Source organism: Halichoerus grypus, chromosome 13 (assembly GCF_964656455.1).
Source record: "Halichoerus grypus chromosome 13, mHalGry1.hap1.1, whole genome shotgun sequence".
Taxonomy (NCBI): domain Eukaryota; kingdom Metazoa; phylum Chordata; class Mammalia; order Carnivora; family Phocidae; genus Halichoerus; species Halichoerus grypus.
In genome coordinates this window covers 25,211,556-25,233,489 of record NC_135724.1, presented here as the reverse complement: position 1 = coordinate 25,233,489, position 21,934 = coordinate 25,211,556, and the positions used below count along the sequence as shown (strand labels likewise).

The window sequence follows — 21,934 nt, the reverse complement described above, 5'->3', positions numbered from 1 at the left end:
AGGGGGCCAAGGGGGAGGGGGTGCAGGGGAGCCCCAGCTAAGGGTACTGGGGAGGTTCTAGGGGTCTTACCAGGGTTCCAGATTTCTCTGCTTGGCAACCTAAGCACAGGCATCCCCCACTCCTCCGTTGCCTTCTAAGTCCCAAGAGACAACCGAAACCATACAACAGCCTGTGAGCTTCTGCCCATTCACATTTAAGGTTTTAGAAGCTTCTGTGTGAAGGAAGTTAGAAGTGTGGTGTCATTAGCAAGACGGGAAGGTGTGGCAGGCACCTCTCAGCTCTGGGGCTAAGGTGGCACCATCCAAGGATGCTCAGACATTCCTGCAGCCTGCCTGCCCTCCAGCAGCGGGCACAGAATTAGACAAGAGAGCCCACAGGGCAGTGGGGCATGCTGAGGGGCTGGGGGGTGGCGCAACTGGGAATAAGCTTATGGCACGTGCCATCTCTGTGCAGTTAAACTTTCAAGATCAGCACTTGGGACCGTATCTCCCTTCGGTGCTTTGCCAGCAGGAGAATCCACTGCTGGGAGGTGTGTGAAGTGGTGAGGCAGCATTGTGGTGTGGACAGGCAGGCTCCCGTGCTTACCTTCATGGGGAAGGCAGAGAGAATTCTGTAGCAACACCCAGAGCAAGCACGGGGACGGTAGGGCCAATGATGACAACAGTGACATTTGTTGAGTATACGGAAGCGTTCAGCATGAGTTAAAAGTGCTTCATGGGGATTGTCTTCCCTCCAACTCCCAGCCTTCTTCCCAGGGATGGGGTGCGGTGGGGGCAACTCCATTTCCTACCCCTCCGGCCCTACGCAAGTAAGCAGTGACACCCAGAATGACCAGTGGACAGGATGCCCACGTCGCCGAGGCTCTAGTGCATGGGCAGAGCAGAAGATGACCTCAGTGCCAGTCAGCTCAGGGATGCAAAAAGGCCTTGTAGAGGAGCAGTGTTCCTGCCGGAGGGGTGCGGGCAGGCGGGCCTCAGGGCAGGGGTGTGCCCAGCGGCGTGAGTGGCCACCCGAGTGTGGGAGGGCAGAGGCCCCCCCAAGCCAGCGTCTCAGCCAGGTGACCAACAGGCAGAACGGACCCCACAATCGACCTTCTATTTCCTCTTTAAACTAAAGTTTGCCTTTTTCTTATAAAAATGCCCAAACTCATTTTTGAAAAAAAAAAAAAGAAGAAGAAGGAAACATAGAAGAAGATAGTTTTAATTCCACCTCTGAGAGATGTTTTTGGAGATTTTTTTGTTTTTCTTTTTAGTCATTTTTCTCTGCATTTTCCTGTACTTGAGATACTAGTGTATATAAAAAATTATGCTTTTTCCCGTAACACGGTAACATGAATGTTGCCAGGTTATTACAGTTCTTCATAAATAATTCCCGAGGGCCGAATAGTCTCTCAGGGAGATGGAGCCCCTTTCTGTTGCTGAGCAGGAGACATTTTGGCTCCCACCAGGCCGTTCCCCTCTGTGCCAGCCTGCCTGGCTGGGCCTCCGCGGCGCCCAAGTCAGCGCGGCACCTGGCTCCGTTCCTAAGACCGAGCGAAGTTTCCGGAGACCCTCCTCCTTCCAGGGTCTGGGCAGCTCCTGTGCCTCGGGTAGACAGACAGGGTGCCCAGATGTGTGATGAGCACTCCAAGGGCCCTGGCAGAGGGTGCTCGGGCCCCTCCTCACTCAGCCCGTCTCGGGGTGGGGGGGTTCCTCAGCCAGCCCAGCGTTCCCAGCACTTTCCGGCCTGTGACACCTGCCAAGGAACCAGTAGGTTGCCTGCCAACATGTCCAATAACCCTCTGTGCCTCAGTTTCCTCACCGTCCAGTGGAGGCAGCATCCCTGGGGTTGTGGGCATAAAAAGGCATAAAGGCATAAAACGTGCTCAGAAGGTGTCTGGCCCCACAGAGGCACACAGGTGGGCTGTCACTCTTAGCTGCCACGAGGGGGGGGCTCCTGGATGGCGGGGAGCTAGGACTGGCATGGAGGTAACATGGGTACTGTGGATGAGCGTGTGATCCCGCGGCTGAGCGAGGGGCTGCTCCGTACATACACTGTGTAGGCTCGGGTTCCACCAGCTACTAGGTGGCATCTCATTGGTGACAACACCACAGTCTGGGTTTTGGATGGATGATCTTTTTTTTTTTTTTTTTTAAAGATTTTATGTATTTGACAGAGACACAGTGAGAGAGGAAACACAAGCAGCGGGAGTGGGAGAGGGAGAAGCAGGCTTCCCGCCGAGCAGGGAGCCCGATGCGGGGCTCGATCCCAGGACCCTGGGACCATGACCTGAGCCGAAGGCAGACACTTAACGACTGAGCCACCCAGGCGCCCCGGATGGATAATCTCATGCAACCCCCATGCTCTTTATCTTAGCTCAGCACCAATAATGACAGTGAAGGAAAGAGGGGCCGTGTGCTCATGTAGCCCGTGGCTTCCGTGGCTGCTGTCGGGGGCAGAGATCCTGGACTCATTCCCACAGCCAGGCAGAGCAGGGCAGGAAGGGACGCCAGCTACAGGAGGAGGGGGCCCAGCCAGCGCTCCCTGGCGTGGACGGCTTCCCCACAGGGCCCCCCTCCCTATGCCCCTGTCCTACGGTGAGAGTCACCTTGGCGAGTTCACAGGCTCATTTTGGGCAGGCAGAGTTGTCATGTGGCCTGAGGGCTTACGAGGAAGAGCTGGTTTCCTGTCCCTGCCTCCTAGGTTGTACACAGGGGCAAAGGGCAAGTCTCACTCCTCAACCCCTTCTGCCCGACTGGTTAGGATGATTTAGGGGCTGTTTTGTTTTGTTTTTAAAGGCTTTATTTATTTATTTAAGAGAGAGAGAGAGCATGCATGCAAGAACATGAGCAGGGGGGGCAGAGGAAGAGGAAGAAACAGCCTCCCCGCGGAGCAGGGAGCCCGCCGCGGGGTTCGATCCCAGAACCCCAGGATCATGACCTGAGCCGAAGGCAGACGCTTAACCGACTGAGCCACCTGTTTTATCCAGCAGGTGTCCTGCCCCAGCCACCTGGGCTTGTGGGTGTCGGGAGAGGATGCAATGTCAGGGCCTCACGGGACAGCACACAGGCTCGGGGTTGCCTCAGTGACGCGGTCCCTATACTGGGGGCCCCTCCCCTCCACGACCTGGCAGACCTTTTGCTCCTCCTCCAAGGTCACTCAAGGAATGTGCCCTCCGACCTTCTTCTCGACACACATTATTATTAATTGCCATTATTTATTGAGCCTCGAATGCATGTTGGATTCAAAGATAAGCATATCAAGTACACGGCATCATAGATTGGTGGCCTACTGTTTGCCTGGGACGGTGCTAAGTTGACATATTTGTAGATCATCGTCTTGACTGCCCTGGGAAGTAGAGATTTTTATCTGCTTTGGGGTCGGGAAGACAGAGGCTCAGAGAATTCACTCACTTATGGAGGCCATGGTGCAGAGCCCGCAGCACTCTGAAAGCTGGGTTTGTCGGCTCCGGTCCCTCTGTGCTGATCCCTGTGCGTGCCCTTGGACCTGTGTCTTTGTGGCTCCTGGCGGGAATGCCTACCCTGTACCATCCTCTGCGTGCCACCCTGGGGGGGGGGTGTCCCAAGGGCAGAGGCCACGGCTCACTCATCTGGCACCTCTGGGTCTAGCACGGTGCCTGGCACACACAGAGAGTGACCACTTTCGTTGCACTCTGAGCCAAGGGTAGAGCCAGAATGAAGGGCCTGGGATGCACCGAAGGGATTTTCTTTTGCGTTCTGACAGCTCAATGTCCTCAGCTCTGTTCCTGGCCCGTCACTACAAATCAGACTATAATATTGGGTATTTTTTTTCCTCCCTTGGGTAGGGCTGGATGAGATGGACAAATTCTTTATTACTTTTTGCAACATAACTAGTTCTTTCTCTTTTTTCCCATGATATTTCTGACAAGTACTGAGTGGCTGTTTGTCACATCCATCCCAGTGTGGCTTGTCTTTATATTAGTTACATTCGATACTAGTGTGTCCCTGGCAAGACGTGCCCCTGGCTGAAATCTGAGATGTGTGCTCGCCTGCTCAGCTGCATAGACAGGGCCTTTCCACAAACCTGTTCTCATGCTTGGGGGGCAGGAGTGTTTCTGGTTCAGCCTTCACACTTTGGCCTTGCATTTGGGGAAGTGTGTCTCTGCTCATTTTAACTGGATCTACCCTCATCTCAAAGGCTTTACACCCATTCTTTATCCAGCTACAGGAAAAGGAAAAAAATGTTGTTGCAGCAAAGAGTTACCTGACTATGTTAATCTGTGCTAATGTCAAGGGGCCAGGTCTGCAATGCCAGGTTCACAAAAGAAAAATGTGTTTTTCCCCATCTTGATCCAGTGCCCTGTAAGACAGATGCACTTCCAGGATGCGAGCAGCAGGTTCAGATATCGAGAGGCAATTCAGCATTCTCCTGAACTCCGAATATTCCGTGTGCTCACAACAGACATAGTGCTTTCCAAGGGCAGGCTCAGCAAGGGCATTTCCACACTGTTGTAGGCGGTCTGATGGGGAGGCCGTCTCCCTGGGGGCCCTGCCCATAGAGACAGCGTGAAACTCCCAAGAAAACACCCGGTTGGCCTCATTTATAAATATTTCACAGTATCGTTGAAGGACAGTCTACGGACCAGGCTGTGGGGAGTGGAAATGCAGGCTCATGGTGGCTATAAACTAATGGTCCTTCTTTGCCCACATTGAACTCGGCTCCTTAGATTGCACTGGAACAGGGTTTCTCATTACCCATCTTCACAGGGCTTGTAGGACAAACACTGTATGAACTAACATGTAAATCTTACCATCATGTATGCTCTAAAAGATTTTTGTTTTTTGTTGTTTGTTTTTAAGCAAGAAAATATAAGAGAAGCTTAGAGATGGCAGTCTCCTGGAGGTAGCCCAAGGGAGTAGAAAATAAAACAGGGGCGCAAATCTCAGCTAACAAGCATTTCAGTCCTGGGTCTCTGATTTGGGCCGTGTCATGTCGCAGCTCCATGCTCCTGTGTCCTCACCTGTAACATAAGGGATTGGCTTGCCCCTTTCATTGCTTCTAGGAGGCACGGGGTTTTTTTTTTTTTTCCACGTGTTAATATCCACGAAGTCAGGTTTCATCTTACTATTGCTGGCCATCAGCCACATGCCAGGGATGACAGTCGTTGTCTGAGCAGGAGTGACCATGGTCATGCTGTTCAGACTGTCATGACCTCAGTTGAATTAGGTGCATTGTTGGTTTTACACGTGTTAAGTGTAATTGTCATTCAAAATTGTCTTCAGAAAGATTTTACCATGATTACTTAAGGATACCAGAGGTTACTGTGTATGCAGAAGGGCACGGAAACAGCAGTAAGGAATTGATTTGGTTTTAGAAAAGCAAATGTTCATTGTTGGGGGAAGAACTGCAATCTCATACTTTCTCGTAGAACAGCAAGAATTGGGAGTCTCTAGGGGCACCTGGGTGGCTCAGTCGGATAAGCATCTGACTCTTGATTTTGGCTCAGGTCATGATTTTAAGGTCCTGAGATCAAGCCCAGCATTGGGCTCTGCGCTGAGGGAGGAGCCTACTTAAGATACTCTCTCCCTCTCTCTGCACTGCTCGCACTTTCTCTCTCTAAAAAGAAGGAGGAGGAGGAGGGAGGGAGGGAGGAAAGGAAGGAAGAAAGGGAGGGAGGAAAAGAAAGAGAAAGAAAGGAAGGAAGGAAGGACAGACGGAAGGAAGGAAGGAAGGAAGGAAGAAAGGAAAGAAATTTAAATGGAAACAGTTTGGATATTAAATATTAAAAAAAAAAGAATTGGCAGTCTCACACATGCTAAGCAATGCCACCAAAGGCAGGAGAAATCTCCAAACGCCTCAGAAGAGAGGAAATAATCTCAAAGCCACATGAGGCTCATGTGACCAATGTGTCTTCATGCAGGACCGTCATTAAGGCATTATGTCATAGATTAATTGTCAGCCCTTTTCTTTGCAGCTCATAAAATAATGGTGGGTCTTACAATTAATGACTTTGCTTTCTAAGGTTTCCCCTTGTTTCAGTAAATAATAGTTATATTTGAATTTTTCTGTCAATTAGAGCAAGCTAATAAAAATAACATTTTCAGTATTTCTTTTGTGTGTGGCGCTGCTCCTCTGGGCCCCACAGAAATAATGTCAATTGCCTCATTACTTTCCTACCTTTCCTGTTGTATCCCTAGGACCTAACACCAAGCTTGACTAGATGCTTTTGAAATGGATGGATGGATGGATGGATGCATGAATGCATGATAAATGGATGGGTGGATGGATGATAAATGGATGGGTGGATGGCTGGCTGGCTGGCTGGATGGATGGATGGATGGATGATACATGGATGGATGGAGCCACACCCAGAGATGCATCCCTATCTTTGGTGAGGCAGTAGAATCTTTCTAGGGAAGCTAAAGACATCCCCCAGATTCAGTGGGAACTTAGACTCAGTTTTTCAGGCTTTTTGTTGATTCATTTATAGTCTCAGTTGATTCTCACAGCTGTAGTTTTCTCTGGAGAGATCTCCAAGCTAATCAGCCAGAGATTCCAACCCAAGGCAATTATCCTGGGGCCAGCTTGTATAAATACACTAAATTTTTAAAGTGCTTTATTGAGATATAATTCATATCCCATTCAGTTCACCTACTTACAGGGTATAATTAAGTGGTTCTCAATATAATCACACATGAGCAACCAAAATTTTAGAATACCTTCATCACCTCAAAAAAAAACCCCAAACCCTACCCTAAAGCTGTTACTCCCCTGCTCACATAGCTCATTCCCTACTGCATTCCTAAGCAACCACCAATCAAATTTTTGTCTCTATATTCTCTCTCATCTTCTGGACATTTCCTATCAATGGAATCATACACTGCATGGTTTTTTGTGATTTTCACTTAGCACAGTGTTTTTAAGTTTCATTCGTGTTTTTATGTACAGTATTTCCTTCCTTTTTATGGCCAAATAATATTCCACTGCGTGGGGTGGGGGAGAGAGGGAGAGAGAAGTATACCACATTTTGTTTATGTATCATCAGTTGGTTGACTGTTTTTGGGTAGTTTCCATATTCTGGCTATTATTAATAATGCTACTAAAAACATTCATGTACAAGTTTTTGTGTGGACATATGTTTTCATTTCTCTTGGGTGTACACCTACAAATAGAACTGCTGGGTCGTATGTTAACTCAACATTTAATCACCTGAGGAGCCACCAGACTGTTTCCCAGAGCGGCTGCACCATTTTTAATTCCCACCATCAGTGTATGAGTGTTCTGATTTTTCCAAGTCCTCGCCAACACTTGACTCAATGATCTGTAAGGTCCTTTCTACTTCTAAGCTCCTAGGATTCTGGGGTGAAACCCAGTGACTGTTGAGGCAGTGAGAAGCCCCTCTCTGACTATATGTTCTCCTTCTCCTGGCTCAGAGGAGCGTGCAGTGGGCTGTGGGAGACTTCTCAGTTAATTATCTGCCAGTTAACCACTCAGCCTGCTCCCTGCGGTTGTAACTGGCTACAGACCGCCCCTGCTGCGTGCGTGTAGAGAGGTTATCTGCTGCTAACACGCTCTACTGGGTGAAATTAACTGCAAGGATAATGGGAAATAGAGCCCGAACACTGTGATGGGCTAATAAGAACAGCCATCCAGGATCTGCCACCAGGCGTGCTCTCTGCAAGGCACGTGGCTGCATCTGGGAGCCTCTACTGTAGCCACCCCAGACTAGCCTCAGGGAGAGAGCTCCAAGGCCCAGACACCCAGGATGGGCCACTCCACAGGCCTCCTGAGGGCAGCCCGGGGTCCTTCCCCAACATCTTCTGTGGAATCCTACCTTGTGCCAGACCTTGGAAATACAATGATGGGAAGACAAAATGATCCCTGTCCTCAAGAACTCAGACCATAGTGGATGCCCAGGCAAAGTGATCTGGAGCTCAGATTTTCTGGCTGCCTATTTCCCCAGTTCCTTGACCCCAGCATGTCCCAGAGAGAAACATTTGGGGACATCAACCTCAGGAGAACTACCATACCTGAGTCTTCAACAAGGACTTGGCCAAGTGCTCTCATCACCTGGCTTGGCCATCCATGGCCATTGACCTCCATCATGGGTGCTCCGTGTTCTCCAAGGTAAAAAGAGCTAGCAAATGTTTATGGTCTGTGGCATTGAGCTTTCCCACACCCTCCCTTCAGAAGTCTTTGCAGCACATAGGTCTGGTTTTGCATCCCTTCTGCACATCATCCCTCAGAGCATCATCTCATCACAACAGGACGTGGTGGGTACATTCAGGGATTCATTGGCTCGTGCCACAAGGAGTGGGACTCTGAGATGTTGCTTGTCCTAGGGAAACACCTGGGGCTGGAGTCAGGACTGGATTATAGTCTTGCCCTGTCCCTAGGCCACAGGCACATTGCTCCAAGGTCCCCATCTGTAAAAGAGAGGTGGGAACGTATGCCCAGCTTTACTCACACCTGAGGTTATTGAGAGGCAACTGGCTGGCTGGTGCTAGACTGGGCAGACCCTAGGGGTATGAGGCCAGAACCCCTTCCAGTCCTCCCCAGATAACTTCTGACCACCTCGATAGTTCCTATCTGCTGGCAGCTCACTCTGGTACCCTGCAAGAGCATAAAGCCATGACCTGGAACAGGTTCCAGGGCACAAGTCAGGAATGACCACACGGAGGGCAGCTTTTGGGGAGGTGTTGGGCAAGGAATAACAATGTTGAGTGAGTGGAGCTCTGGGCACCTCCCTGCTGTTTAATCAGAGTAGCCGTATCTTAGAGCCACTCTGGGGTCAAATCCTGACTCAGCCTCTTCCTCGCCAGGTGACCTCGGGCAACTCCTCTCTGCCTCGGTTTCCTAGTTTATACATGGGGACAAAAATGGCGCTTGAGTTATAGGATTGTCTTGAGGATTAAATTAGTATATGACAAGCCTTTAGCACAGGGCTTGGCACATAGTAAAATGCTCAGGAAATGTTAGCTGTTACTATCTTTTATATATTGGGGGAGCCATTTAGAATTTCATTTGAGAAGTAAGCATTAAAGGAGAACAGTTTGGAAACCAGCAGTCTGTGGGGAATACGGTATTGATGGTTTTCTTTCTGGCATCAGTAAAGTCAAAGGGCAGCTACCCCTGAGTAAGAGGAGCCCTCCCTGGCGTTCTCCAAGCAAAGGCAGAGGCAGCTATGGGGTGCTGCCTCTGGACCAGGAGACCACCCGTAGCGAGGGTCTGGCCTTTGCTTTTCTGTGCGTTTTACACTCCTGGGCTCTTGCCGCGCAGGGTTTTATCTCCCTTTGGTTTGTGGAGAATTCAGGGCGTTGGATCGAGTTCGAGACTCCCGTGGTTGCTGTCCAGCAGGCATTGGGTGTGATGCCTACAGGCTACTCAGCCCAAGAGGGGCCCGTGCCCAGCCTCGCTCGCTCTGCTGGTTCCGCTGTTAATGTGACACCATCTCTATGCCCACCAGTAGCAGGAGGTGCCTCTCTGCAAATACCAAGGGGAACAGAGCACTGGTTACCTGCTGACCATTCTCTAATTTCTGGGAACGTATCATCAAATACTCAGGGATTAACTGAAGGTCAACAGTGGGCACAGGTCTGGCTCCCAGGGGACGAGGGAAGGAGCAGACAATGTCCTCGGCCTCTTAGAGGTCAGAGTTTAGCTGAGGAAGGAGGCGGCCCCTCGGACCATGTCAGGGCTGAGCGGGACTGTGGTGGGGGCATTAAGAGGAGCAGTGGGCTAACCCTGCACTTACTTGGGCCTTCCCTCAAGACACCCACGAGGGGCTCCCCATTCTCTGGATGGAGTTTGGAGGTGGACTGCCTTCTTTGCTTCCGGTGCAGCCCAGTCCCTTCAGAGTGACACAACTGTCCTAGAATAGCTCTGTGGCTATCTTCAGCCAGGTAAGGGCTGAGTCCTACTGGTCTGGAAACATTTTTTTTTCCTCCCTCTCTGCAATGACTTTGCCTATTTTTGTTTTGGACTGTCATTTGTTGATTTCACATTGTCACTCCCAGGGGACAGTCCTGGAGCCTGACTGCCAAGTTCTTAGAGATACTCCTCATTTTTGTAGTCACAGACCACCTACAGCTACTTTCTTGCAGGGGGCTCAAGCTCAGGTGCCTGTGAGGGCCAGGCAGGCCACCTGTGTGAGTGAGTGGAGCCACGTGAGAGTGGTGGTTGTAGGCAGTGGGGAGGCATTAGGGAGTGGCGGAGTGTGTGGAGAAGTGGAGATTGCGTGCTTTGTCTGAAGGGGTCGGCCCTGCTTAGCTCTGGCTGATGGTTGCAGAGGAGAAAGGTGGGTCAGTGTGGCTAGATCTCCCAGTTCAAGAAAATCAGAAATGTGGAGTTTTACATGAAATCTTTCGATTTGTAAATGTTGGCTCATTTATTTTAAAAATGCTGAGCCGTCTAGGGGCGCCTGGGCGGCTCAGTCGGTTAAGGGTATGCTTTGGCTCAGGTCATGATCCCAGGGTCCTGGGTTTGAGCCCTGGGTTGGGCTCCCTGCTCGGCAGGGAGCCTGCTTCTCCCTCTTCCTCTTCCTCCCTCTCTGCCTACTTGTGCTCTCTCTCTCTGTCAAATAAATAAATACAATCTTTAAAAAAAATACTGAACAGCCCAAATAAAATGCCTGTCGTCCAGATGTGGACCAAATGGACATTTGCAGTCTCTGCTTGGTGGTTATGCTTCCTTGCAGAAAGTTCATTATCTGAGGGGGCAGGGGGCAGAGGCCGAAGGCCCAGTGGGTGGCTGCTGCCGGTGTTCCGAGGGACAGGGTCCCTGTGAGCTGGGTGGTGAGGGTGGCATCCAGGAGGTGGGCCTGAGCTGTCCCTGAGGATGAGGAAGGGAGGAGGAGGAGGACCACTGGCTCTGCTGCGAGCCAGGCCGTGTGGACTGTGCAACGGCCTCTTGTTCCATCAGGCTCGCAGAGACGGCGTGGTGTGGCCACTGTTCCAGCTGGGCTCTAGTTCAGGAAGCCGTTGCCAGGAGGGAGTGAGCTGACTGGGGACCTTGGCTACCCCGTGAGAGACACTGGAGAGAGAGTGTCACTTGAGAAGCAAGGTGTGGGGTGCTGGGGCCACCACACTTGGAGGAGCTTCCCGGCCTTAACCCGAGGTGCTCTCACGGGTGCATTGCTGGGTTCAGAGCCCGACACTGTTGCTCTCCCGTCCCGGCATGCTCGGAGTTAGTTTTCGTTCTTTGTCCACCCACCCAGAAGTTTTGGAAGGCGGGGAGGGGCGGGGGGTGGGGTGGGAGACACACCCTGTCTACCCCCAGGGCCCATGGAAGAGAGAGACTGGGTCCCTGGGAGTCCATGCAGGTCAGCAGAGCTGAGGGCAGCCCAGGAACTGGAGTACAGGGGAGGCCCTGAACGAGGCACAGGCAGTTCAGAGTGGGGAGACATTAGGGAGTGGTGGGGTCTGGAGAACTGGAGTTTAGAAGGAGCAGGACCAATGGTAGCCAGAGTGGCCACGGAGGGCTTCATAGAGGAGGTGAGTCTGGAGCCAGGCCCTGGGAGAGAAGATACAATTTGGAGAGGCAGAGGTGGGAGAGATTACAGAAGATAGAGTGGGGCACAGCTGGGGGGACAGTTGTGATGTCAAATGATAGCCACAACCAGTAGTAATTGAGTGCTTCCTGTATACCTGGCTATGCTGAACACTTTCTCGTGAGTTCTCGCTTAATCCTCACAACACTTTAAGAGATGATATTTTCATCATCAATATCCTCTGAAGACAAGGAAGCAGGCTGCCTGAGGTCCCAGAGCTAGGATGTCGATTAGCCAGCACTGAAACCCATAACCCCTATGTTACCCTGTCTTAGGATGAGGGGGCAGTGAGGAAGCCACCTGACTCTCACCAGGGATGTGGCTTGAGTCAGGTGGGCTCCTCACTGCCCCGTCGTACCTGTTATTTGGTGCGAGATGTCCGAGGAGGCTCTACAAATGCAGGAGGAAGGGGTTGGAGACCTATTCTGGGACCAGGTAACCCTGGTGGCCAGTGGAAGGGGGGATTGGACAGGTCCATCCCAGTACCCTTGGCTTTAACATTCTAAGGGCCAGGAGGGGCTGCGGGAGAGCCTGGGCAGTGGCGGTGGGTGGGAGAGCTAAGGAGTCCCACGCTCAGGTTAGGAGTGAGCCGGATGCACCAGCATGGAGGGGTGGAGGAGACACAGGCCAGTCTGCCGGCCTGGGCTTGAGCTGTGACAGGTGTAGGCTTCAGCGGGCCTCAAGGATCATGGAGTCTTGTCAAGACAAGATAAAAGCCCATAAAAAATTCAAGAGCAGGACGAGAGTTGGGTAACAGCACTGGGGAGGGGGAGGGGTGTCAGGAGGCAGCCTATCCTCAGCACCAAGGGAACACATGGGGGGGTAGTGTCAGGAGCGGGTTGGGGGTCAATGCCAGGAGCAGGTTGGGGGTCAGTGCTGGGAGCAGGTGGAGGGTCAGTGCTAAAGCAGGTGGGGGGTCAGTGCTAGCAGCCCCGGCTCCTGTGGGACTCAGGGGCCCAGGGCAAGGCAGACCTGGACAACAGGGATGACCAGGGATAAAGCAGGGGTGGGCTCTCCCAGAGCCCACCCTGGGTGCCATCCTACCCATTGGCCCAGCCCGCCTACCAGCATGGTGGCCTCCGCAGAGCTGGAAAAGCTGCTGGGTTGATGTTCTTCCTCCAAGAGGAAGTCCGAGGCAGGAGACTGGAATCTAATTGGCATCCCCTGGGTGGATGGCAGTGGGTGCCCCCTCCTGCCAGTGGGTGGGCCACGGCAGCATCTCAGGTGAGAAGGGTTCACAGCATCTGTCTTGCCTCCCTGGCCCACGGTGACCTGTACCCTCACCCTGAAATCTGGTCCAGTTCCTCAGATACTCCTGGAGGCAGCTCTCAGGGAGGGGCCAGTGAGGCCTGAGCCCCATTTGTCTTCTCCACGCAAGTTCTGATAGACCCACAGGGCTTTCAGAGTAGAAGCTCAGTATGGTGACTTGGGGGTTGCCTGTTTATCTAGGAAGAGCTGTCCTGTCATTACTGCTTGACGTAATGATTGTAACCCAAACTGCACTTGGGCTCCAAAGACATTGACAGTCACTGGGCTGGGGAGGGGAGGTGACTCTCAGCTCAGCAGGGGGTCTCCAGGGCTGGCAGGCTGTTGAGGGGCTTAGAGTCTGGGGACCTGGGTTGCAGACCCAGCTCTTTGCATAGGCAACTCCGTGCTCCTAGCAAGTTGGTTCCCTTCTCTGGGCTCCAGCGTCCTCATCTGCACAGGGGAGGGGCCGGTACCATCTCATTCTCTAAGGACCACTGAGGTCATGAAGCTTCGGTTTTAGGAGGCCCTTTGGCTGGCTCTGACCAGTGGGACGCGTCTGGGCCTATAGCTCAGCATTGCTGGGCTCTCAGCAGGTGCTGTTATAGGTACCTGGCTGTGAGCCTCAGGTGGAGGTGGGTGGTCCCGGTGTCCACCAGTAAATACTAATTCAGCCTGTCGAGGTCCAGCCTCACCCCAAGGGGGCCCTCAAAGCAGCGCTGCCCCACCTGCAGGGAGCTGACCTGCAGGCCCGAGGGTCAGGATGGAGAACTTTCCAGACCACGGTGAGATATCTGCATAAGGGAGGGAAGGGATGTGAGAGGTTTTCTAGATCTTGGCTATTCAAAGCGAGCCCCTCTGACCTGAAAAAACAACATCAGCTGGGAGCTGGTTAGAAATGCAGAATCCCAGGCCCCACCTCCAACCCTCAGAATCCAAATCTGCATTTGAACAAGACAGCCTGTGATTCCTGCCACATGGCACATGGAAGTCTGGAAGCCACTTTACTTAACCTCTTGGCCACGCCTCGCAGAAGAAACACATCTTCCATGAACAGGGGGAGCACCGGTTCCACGGAACAATAGTCATGCCTACAATGCATGTCACTCACTGATGGTTTCAATTCAGTTGTATATTTCTAAATGCTGAAATCATGACTTTATTTTACCCTAAGTTTATTTTACAGCCCAGTAAATAGCTGAGACGTGCAGTTTGAAAACCGTATGCTAGCTAACGCCCTGTCTGACCTTGGAGCCACAAAGGGTTACAGTGGGGGAGGGGGCTGTCAGACATTTAGAGCACCCCAGGTGTCCCTGACACTGACAGTAAATGTTGTTGATTGCTTTTTTAAAAATTTTTTAAAGATTTTATTTATTTGGCAGAGAGAGACACCATGAGAGAGGGAACACAAGTGGGGGAGTGGGAGAGGGGAGAAGCAGGCTTCCCGCGGAGCAGGGAGCCCGATGCAGGGCTCGATCCCAGGACCCTGGGACCATGACCTGAGCTGAAGGCGGCCACTTAACTGACTGAGCCACCCAGACGCTCCACGAATGTTGATTTCTGCAGTCACCTCCAGCTCTGAGTGTATTTGAACTTTCCCATTTCTGGCGGTTGGGGACCGAAGGCTCCCGCATGCAGAGGTGTCCCCGAATCCCCCTGCTTTTCTTTGGCAAACACCAGTGTGGCCCAGAGTCCTCGGGGCCAGCACTGCCTGGAGAGGCAGAGTGGTGGCCATGAGGGCCACAGGTGGCCGGGGGAGCGGGGGAGAAGCACTCTGTCTGGAGCCTCATTTATGCAGGAGGTGGAGCGTGGGCTGGACTCCAAGGGGTGGGCTGGCCACTGGCATTGTGAAGCAGGTCCCCATGGCTTCCTTGGGAGAGCCGTGGGCGTCCTGTGCCCCTGAGCAGTGGCCTCTCTCCTCCTACCGTCTCAGCAGGCAGCTGTGACCTGGCTCGGCCCTGCCCGACAGCCCACAGAGGAGAGAGCTCTCCTTGCCGGCTCTGGGTGAAGGTTCCGTTGCCAACGCAGAGGGGAGCTAAGACAGGGAGAGGGGAGGGGCTCTGTGTCCCCAGGAACCAACTGCTGGAAGGGGCCCTGAGGGAGGGAGGCCGTGGGGCACCGTGGCCGTGGGAAAAGTGGGGTGGAGACAGCAGTGGATGCCTTCAGCACGAGGTGAGCGGAGGTGACGTGCTGGGCCCTGCTGCCCACCCACAGCTCAGACGTGCCTACCCCTGTCTGCGGAGGTACAGTACTGCTGGGATGGGTGGATGGAGCCCGGGGCAAGCGCCACCGCCCCCCCCCCCCCGCCCCGCACCGCACAGCTCCCCTGCAGCTGGCCTGGGGTCCAAGAGCCTAGGCTCCTCACAGCAGCCAAAAGCCCCCAAAAGCCACGTCAGGAAAGCAGAAACAAATCAGGAAAACAGAAATCGAGACCTTCCCAGGCTTCGTCTGTGCGCTCCCAGAAGGGGACCCAGGGTGAGTTGCTTGCTGAGGACCTGAGGAAAAAGGGTCTGATGAAGGGCGAGGGGGTACCGTGCTGCCTCGTTTGGGGGCCTGGAATGATGGATTCCCTAGAAAAGGCCTGGTGGCAGGGGAGGTGAGGCATCTCATCTGGTTTGCAGGTCACCGAGTCATCCCGGGCATTGGAGGAGGAGGTAATGCCTTTAATGCCTTTAATGCCTGGCTGTTCTTAAAGGGATTGGCTAAATTTACAGCTACTAATGCCATTTGTCACTGGGCGTGCACAAAGGCATGCTGAGCCGGCTGGGACGGTTCCAGCGTCTTGTCTCTGGGGATACACGGGGTGCCCGGTGATGTCAGCCTGCAGGTTTCCTCCAGATCTCTGGCCCCTGACCTTACCACTGGGAGCTCTCACAGCCTCAAAGGCGGGCAGGGCCAGAAGGGTGGGGAGAGACTTCTAGCCTCGGGCAGAGAGCGCTCGTCAGCAGAAACATCTCAAGTGCTGGTTTTCTTTTTTTTTTTTTTTTTAATTTTATTATGTTATGTTAGTCACCATACAATACATCATTAGTTTTTGATGTAGTGATCCACAATCCATTGTTTTCGTATAACACCCAGTGCTCCATGCAGTACGTGCCCTCTTTAATACCCATCACCCGGCTAACCCCTCCCCCCTCCCCCCTCCCTCTAGAACCCTGTTTGTTTCTCAGAGTCCACAGTATCTCATGCTTCATCTCTCCCTCCGATTTCCCCCCCTTCATTTTTCCCTTCCTTCTCCTAATGTCCTCCATGCTATTCCTTATGTTCCACAAATAAGTGAAACCATATGATAATTGACTTTCTCTGCATGACTTATTTCACTTAGCATAATCTCCACCAGTCCCATCCATGTTGATGTAAAAGTTGGGTATTCATCCTTTCTGATGGCTGAGTAAGTGCTGGTTTTCTAAGGGAACCACACTGCTCTGGGCAGAGGGGGGCAGCAAGGAGAAGATTCACCGGGGTCTGAGTAGGGGGACACGAGTGGGGAGAGGGGTGCCTTTTCATCAAAAAACATGAGTGTTTTTTTTTTCTGGCCTTAAAAATAGGCAGCCAGGTTCCCCCGACTCTAGTGGCAAGCCTATAAAAGGCTGCAGCGGGAGTGCGGGGGTGGGGGGGTGACAGTGCCCTGGGCCCCTGGGACTGGGATGGGGTCTCTGATCAACATCAGGAGGAGAACAAGAGTCTGGCCTTTCGCCAGACAGCTGTAGATGGGCCTAAGTCCCATCTGGGCAGTGCAGGCCAAGGAGCCCCCCACCCCTGCTGTCCTTCCGTAGGCTTGGCCCCTTTGCACCCCTCCTCAAGCTCTGCTCGCCTGGCTCACCCCTCCTGCCCGCAGGCTCTGGGCTGCCTGCCCTTTACAGCAAAAAGCAGCCTCAGCGCTTTTCCCCCCGCTCCTGCTGCTTGCCTTTTTGTTCTTCTGCATCCATCACCTGGCAGTGGGGGCAGGGTGGGGAGAGGTGGCTGGCTGGCTGGCTGCATTGGCCAGCTTGTTCCTGGGCTCCGGCTTCCTCTGCTCTGCAATGCTCTGCATTCTGGATGGCTGCCACTGGAGGTATCTCTTCTCGTCCACCCTCTCCTTCCTTCCTCCCCTGCTCCCTCCCCCCTCACTTCTACCGGGATCATGAAAACATAAGCTCCTCTCGCTGGCCCTCTCAGCTTAGCCAGTGGCCGAGCCGTGTGGGCAATCTCCCATCCTGAATTTGCTGTGAGTGCGAAACCGAGCCAGGAGGAGACCCCCAAACCCAGGCAGGAGGGGAGCGCGACAAGCCCTTGAGAAAGCATCCCTGTATCTCCCTGGCCTTCCACTGGCCTGAGAGTTCGTTCACTCTGTGCCTCCTCATTCCTTTTACCTTAAAAAGAAGGCAGAGCTTGTGGGTATGCACCCCAAAGAATTGAAAACAAGGACTCAGATGGTACACCCGTGTTCATAGCAGCACTACTCACAATAGCCAAAGGTGCAAACAAGCCACATGTCCATGGATGGATGATGGACACACAAAATGGGGTTTCTGGGTACAATATGTTATTGTAATACAGCGTCTGATGTGAAATTCTGATACATGTTCTACCGTGAGTGAATCTTGAAAACATTATCCTAAGTGAAAGAACCCAGTTACAAAAGAACAAATGTTGTATGATTCCACTTAGAGGAGGTACCCAGAATAGACAGATCCGTGGAGCCAGAAGGGAGAGCGAGAGTTGCCAGGGGCTGAGATGAGGGGAGTGGGAGTTGTTGCTGAATAGGCACAGAGTTTCTGTCTGGGATGCTGGAAAGTTCTGGAAATATAGTGATGATGCGTATACAACATTGTGAAAACTCTTAATACCACCGAACTGTATGCTTAAAAATGGTTACAGTGGTACGTTTTATGTTGTGCAAATGTATTTTACCACAATTTTTAAAAATGGGGTGTGAGTGCCTGACTGAACTTCCAGCCCGGTAGCTGAGGAGATGGATGATGTGGACAGCACCCCCTTCCTCTCCTTCCTCCCTCGTCTCTGCTGAGGAGGTAAAGTGCCCTGGTTGGGACTCATTCTAGAATGTACAAATGAGCCCAGGTGATACGTTAGCCTGGTTCCCTCTCAGAAAGTGGAGATCCTGGACGTACCCCAAGAACAGGCATCCCTGGGGAGAGTGACACAGGAGGAAGGAGGGCCAGAAAAAGGGGTGTTACGGGTCTGGTCCCCACTGTGGGCAGCTGGGCCCAGTCCGCTGGGACCTGCTGAGGGACCGTGAAGAACACACCTCAGTTATCATGAGAGACCGAGGAGAGAGTGTTCGTCAAGGGCTGCCCCGGGAGCAGTTAGCACCTCGTCCTGCTAGGGCAAAGGAGCCAGGCGCCGGGGGGCCCTGCTGGCATCTGCCGGGTGTACCAGGGGAGCCCTGGGCAGGATGCGCTCAGGGCAGCTGAGGGGAGGTACTATCAGGCTCCCCGTGTGACTCTGACTACGACGGGAGGGGCACCGAGAGCATGGGAGGACACCCAAGCCATCCAGAAGCGACCAGTGTGGGAGTCCTCTGTTTCCCTCTGGGCACCAAACTTGGGCAGGCTGGGAGTGGGTCTCACTGCCTGTCCCCTTCTGCAGTGATCGCTGATCCCAGGGTTCCTCACGGGACTGTGGTGTGGCCTGGTGAGGGGCCTGCGAGGGCCTGGGAGAGTCCAGCAGAGCCGGCCAGAGCTGCTGCTGCGGGCAGAGCCGGGCACTTGATCCTCCTGCAAACACTCCTGTCTAGTTCCTGCAAAGCCCAGTCCTCCGCCCGGACCTGTAAAGTATGCCAGGAGGCCCTTGATAAGATCTTGTCTTCGAGGAATAATGGGCATGGCCTGAGACACTGGCTTTTCCAGCAGGCAGCTCCTTTTCAACCCTCTCTGGACATCAGCCTTATCATCCCACCCGCCCTGAGGCCCAGCCATCTGCCCAGTGCCGGGCAGTGAGCTAGGCAGGGGCCCAGCCCTCTAGAGCCTGCGGCCCAGTGGGGGGTAAGAGGCACACACAGCACTTGAAGAATCCACTGGGCTTTGGAAGGGTAGTGGAGAATGAGAAGTGGGAGATGTCCTGAGAGCCTGAGCAGACTGCTAGGAGGTGGGATGAAGAGGCAGTGAGGTATAGGCACGCCTGGAACTGTGCTGTGCAAACTTGAGCAAGTTACCTAACCTCTCTGAACCTCAGTTTTCACTTTTTTTTTTTTTAAGATTTTATTTATTTATTCATAAGAGACAGAGAGAGGCAGAGGGAGAAGCAGGCTCCTTGCGGAGTAGGCAGCCCGATGCGGGACTCGATCCCAGGACCCTGGGATCATGACCTGAGCCGAAGGCAGATGCTTAACCATCTGAGCCACCCAGGCACCCCCTCAGTTTTCACTTTTCTAAGTAGTATAATTATACGAGTTTCATGGCATTATTGTGAGGGGTAAGTGGGAGAAGGTATATCAAGTGCTGGGAACAGTGCCTGGCACGTGATATAGGCCCAGGGCACTTTAGCCATTCCTGTTATTAGAAGTCACAGTATCCATGCCCACAGGCCAAGGCGGGGTGGATCCTTTGCCCACTAGCCCACTCTGAAAGCAGGGGATTGAGCTGGTTGCCAGATGGCCGCTGAGGCACTGTTCTAGCATTCTGTGTGTGTAAGGACGGCTGGATTTTTTAGGCAGAGGGAAGGGGAATGTGTCCCTGGGTGAGGGGCACAGTGTGAGCAAAAGCAGAGGCAGAGAGAGAGCATCACATGTTCGCTTTCTATGGCCTCATAACAAACTGCTACAAACTTAGCAGCTTAAAACAATACCCGCTTATTACCTCACAGTTCTAAAAGTGAAAAGTCCAGCTCAGCAAATCATGAGACAAACCCAAATGTCAGCCAGGCTGAGTTCTCATTTGGAGACTTGGGGACAAAGTCTGCTCCCAGGCTCATCGGTTGTTGGCAGAAATTACTTGCTTGCGGTTGTAGGACTGAGGTGCCCTTCTCCTTGCTGGTCGTTGACCAAGGACTGCTTCTCAGTTCCTGGACGCTGCCTGCTTTCTTTGCACACGCTCCTTCTTCTTCAAGCCAGCCACAGTGTGCTGAGTCTTTCTCATGCTTTGAATCTCTGTCTCTACCTCCCATGCCAGATTTAAGAGGCTCATGTGACTGGATGAGGACCTCCTGAATAGTCTCCCTATCTTAAGGTCTGCTGATTTGGAATTTAATTATATTTGCAAAATCCCTTCCCAGGATTAGCTAGATTAGTGTTTGAGTAATTAGGAGAAGGTGTACACCCAGAACCCTCTTAGTGTTCTGCCTACCACACAGGGCATGTGGCCAGGACAAGGAGTAGGGAAAGAGGGGGTCATGGGCAACCATTGGAGCAGGAGGGGTAAGGTGCGTCGTGGTGGTAGGAAGGGTGTAAGCCTGCTATAGGCCTTGAATGGCAAGTGGAGGAAGGGGCATGGGACATCCCCACCTTCACCTCCGACCATGGCCCTGCACCACTCGGCTTGCTTCTCCCCAGTCTGAGCCAACTCTCTGCAGACCTGCCACCACCCTGACCTCCACACCTGCCCTCTGATGAGGGTACCTGGGCCTGAAACTTCGGACTCTTCCCTCTGGGTCAGGTGTACATACCCATGAGGCCCAAGGCTGCAGAGCTCAGGAACCCAGAGCAAGCACAGCTCCTCTGCAGCTGGCCTGGGGTCCAGCAGAGGCAGGGCCCCATGCGGCAGCCAAAAGCCAAAATAGGAGCCAGGAAATCATTTGAGGAATGTGTGCGTCCCCCCAGGCAGCTCTTCTCCCCCACCACCAGCACCAACCTTTGAAAAGGCCGGTGACTTGGGGCGCCTGGGTGGCTCAGTCGTTAAGCGTCTGCCTTCGGCTCAGGTCATGATCCCAGGGTCCTGGGATCGAGCCCCACATCGGGCTCCCTGTTCGGCGGGAAGCCTGCTTCTCCCTCTCCCACTCCCCCTGCCTGTGTTCCCTCTCTTGCTGTGTCTCTCTCTGTCAAATAAATAAATAAAATCTTTAAAAAAAGATAAAAATAAAAATAAAAATTTAAAAAATTTAAAAAATTAAAAAAAAAAAAAAGAAAAGAAAAGAAAAGGCCGGTGACGGTCTGGGGGAGTGCATGTTCATGGTCTCAGCAGCATTTCTGGAACCCAGTGCCCTGTTTTGGATCCGTTACAGTTGAAAACTCAACAAACCCTTGATAGTTGGCAAATAACTGTGTTCCAAAAAAGTTCTCTACTAGTAATCCAAGGTCTTGAAATTCAAATGCTCCTTTCAATATACGAGGACCTTGCCTTTATTATCAACAGTCCCTTTCTAGATGCATGCAGTCCCTTGTGGTCCCAGAGTGCTGTGTGTTATTCGGGTCTTCTTTGTGTATCTACTGGTGGTCATTTGGTAGAAGACCATCCTACTAGTTGTGATGATGAAACCGCATGCAGGCTGGGCTTCCTCCAGCTTGAATGCACTCCCCCATGGAAAGCAGCAATTTTCCGACGGCGAAAGGGACACCAGATAAGCCTGAACACCCCTTCCCATCTGGCCTAGAGCCTGTCAGAAGGAAGGGGAGGGTCTCTGGTGGGAAGGGACCCAGAGGTGAGAAGGGTCCCAGTTCTCCCCACTTCCAGGTGGGAACTTCGGGGGACAGGAGTAAGCAGTGGGGGGGTGTCCCTGCAGGCCTGGGCCCCTGCAATGAATGGCTGGATTGGCCCAGTCTGGTCAGGGAAGGACAGCAGTTCTGTGGGTGGACTTCAGCAAGTATCCCTAGAATGCCAGTCACGTGATGCCAGGCCAGCACAGAGAGAGGGCCCGAGGGCTCATGAGAGAGCCACATGCCTATGGAGGGTGGCCAGACAGCGCCCATGGCTAGCGCATGCTCTCCCAGACTCTTCATGTTCTCCCATTAAAAACCAGTCACATCCTTACAGACTGAGCGGAGTGTGTCCTGGTCAGCTGCATCGTAACAAGGCTGCAGAGTTGTGTATACACAATTAAGGCCTACAGGCCTCACCTAATTTAGGGGGTAGTGTGGTGTCCCAAGAGAAAGCATCTCTTTAGAAGGAGACATTTTCTTGCAAGACCAGGCCCCTTAGGGGGTTTGTGTCTGGGGACCCTGGTACATCCCAGTGCTTGAGTCTGGGACGTCAAAGCCCGTGGTCTGTTTCATTCTGCATTGTGGTAGATTTGGCTAAGTCCAGGTT

At 52.8% G+C, this 21,934-nt stretch overlaps 1 protein-coding gene across 13 annotated transcripts in view; it reads left to right on the top strand.

The window, feature by feature from the left end:
- CTIF (cap binding complex dependent translation initiation factor) overlaps nucleotides 1-21,934 on the top strand; it is a 286,624-nt gene that overhangs the window by 52,088 nt on the left and 212,602 nt on the right. The window lies entirely within an intron of this gene.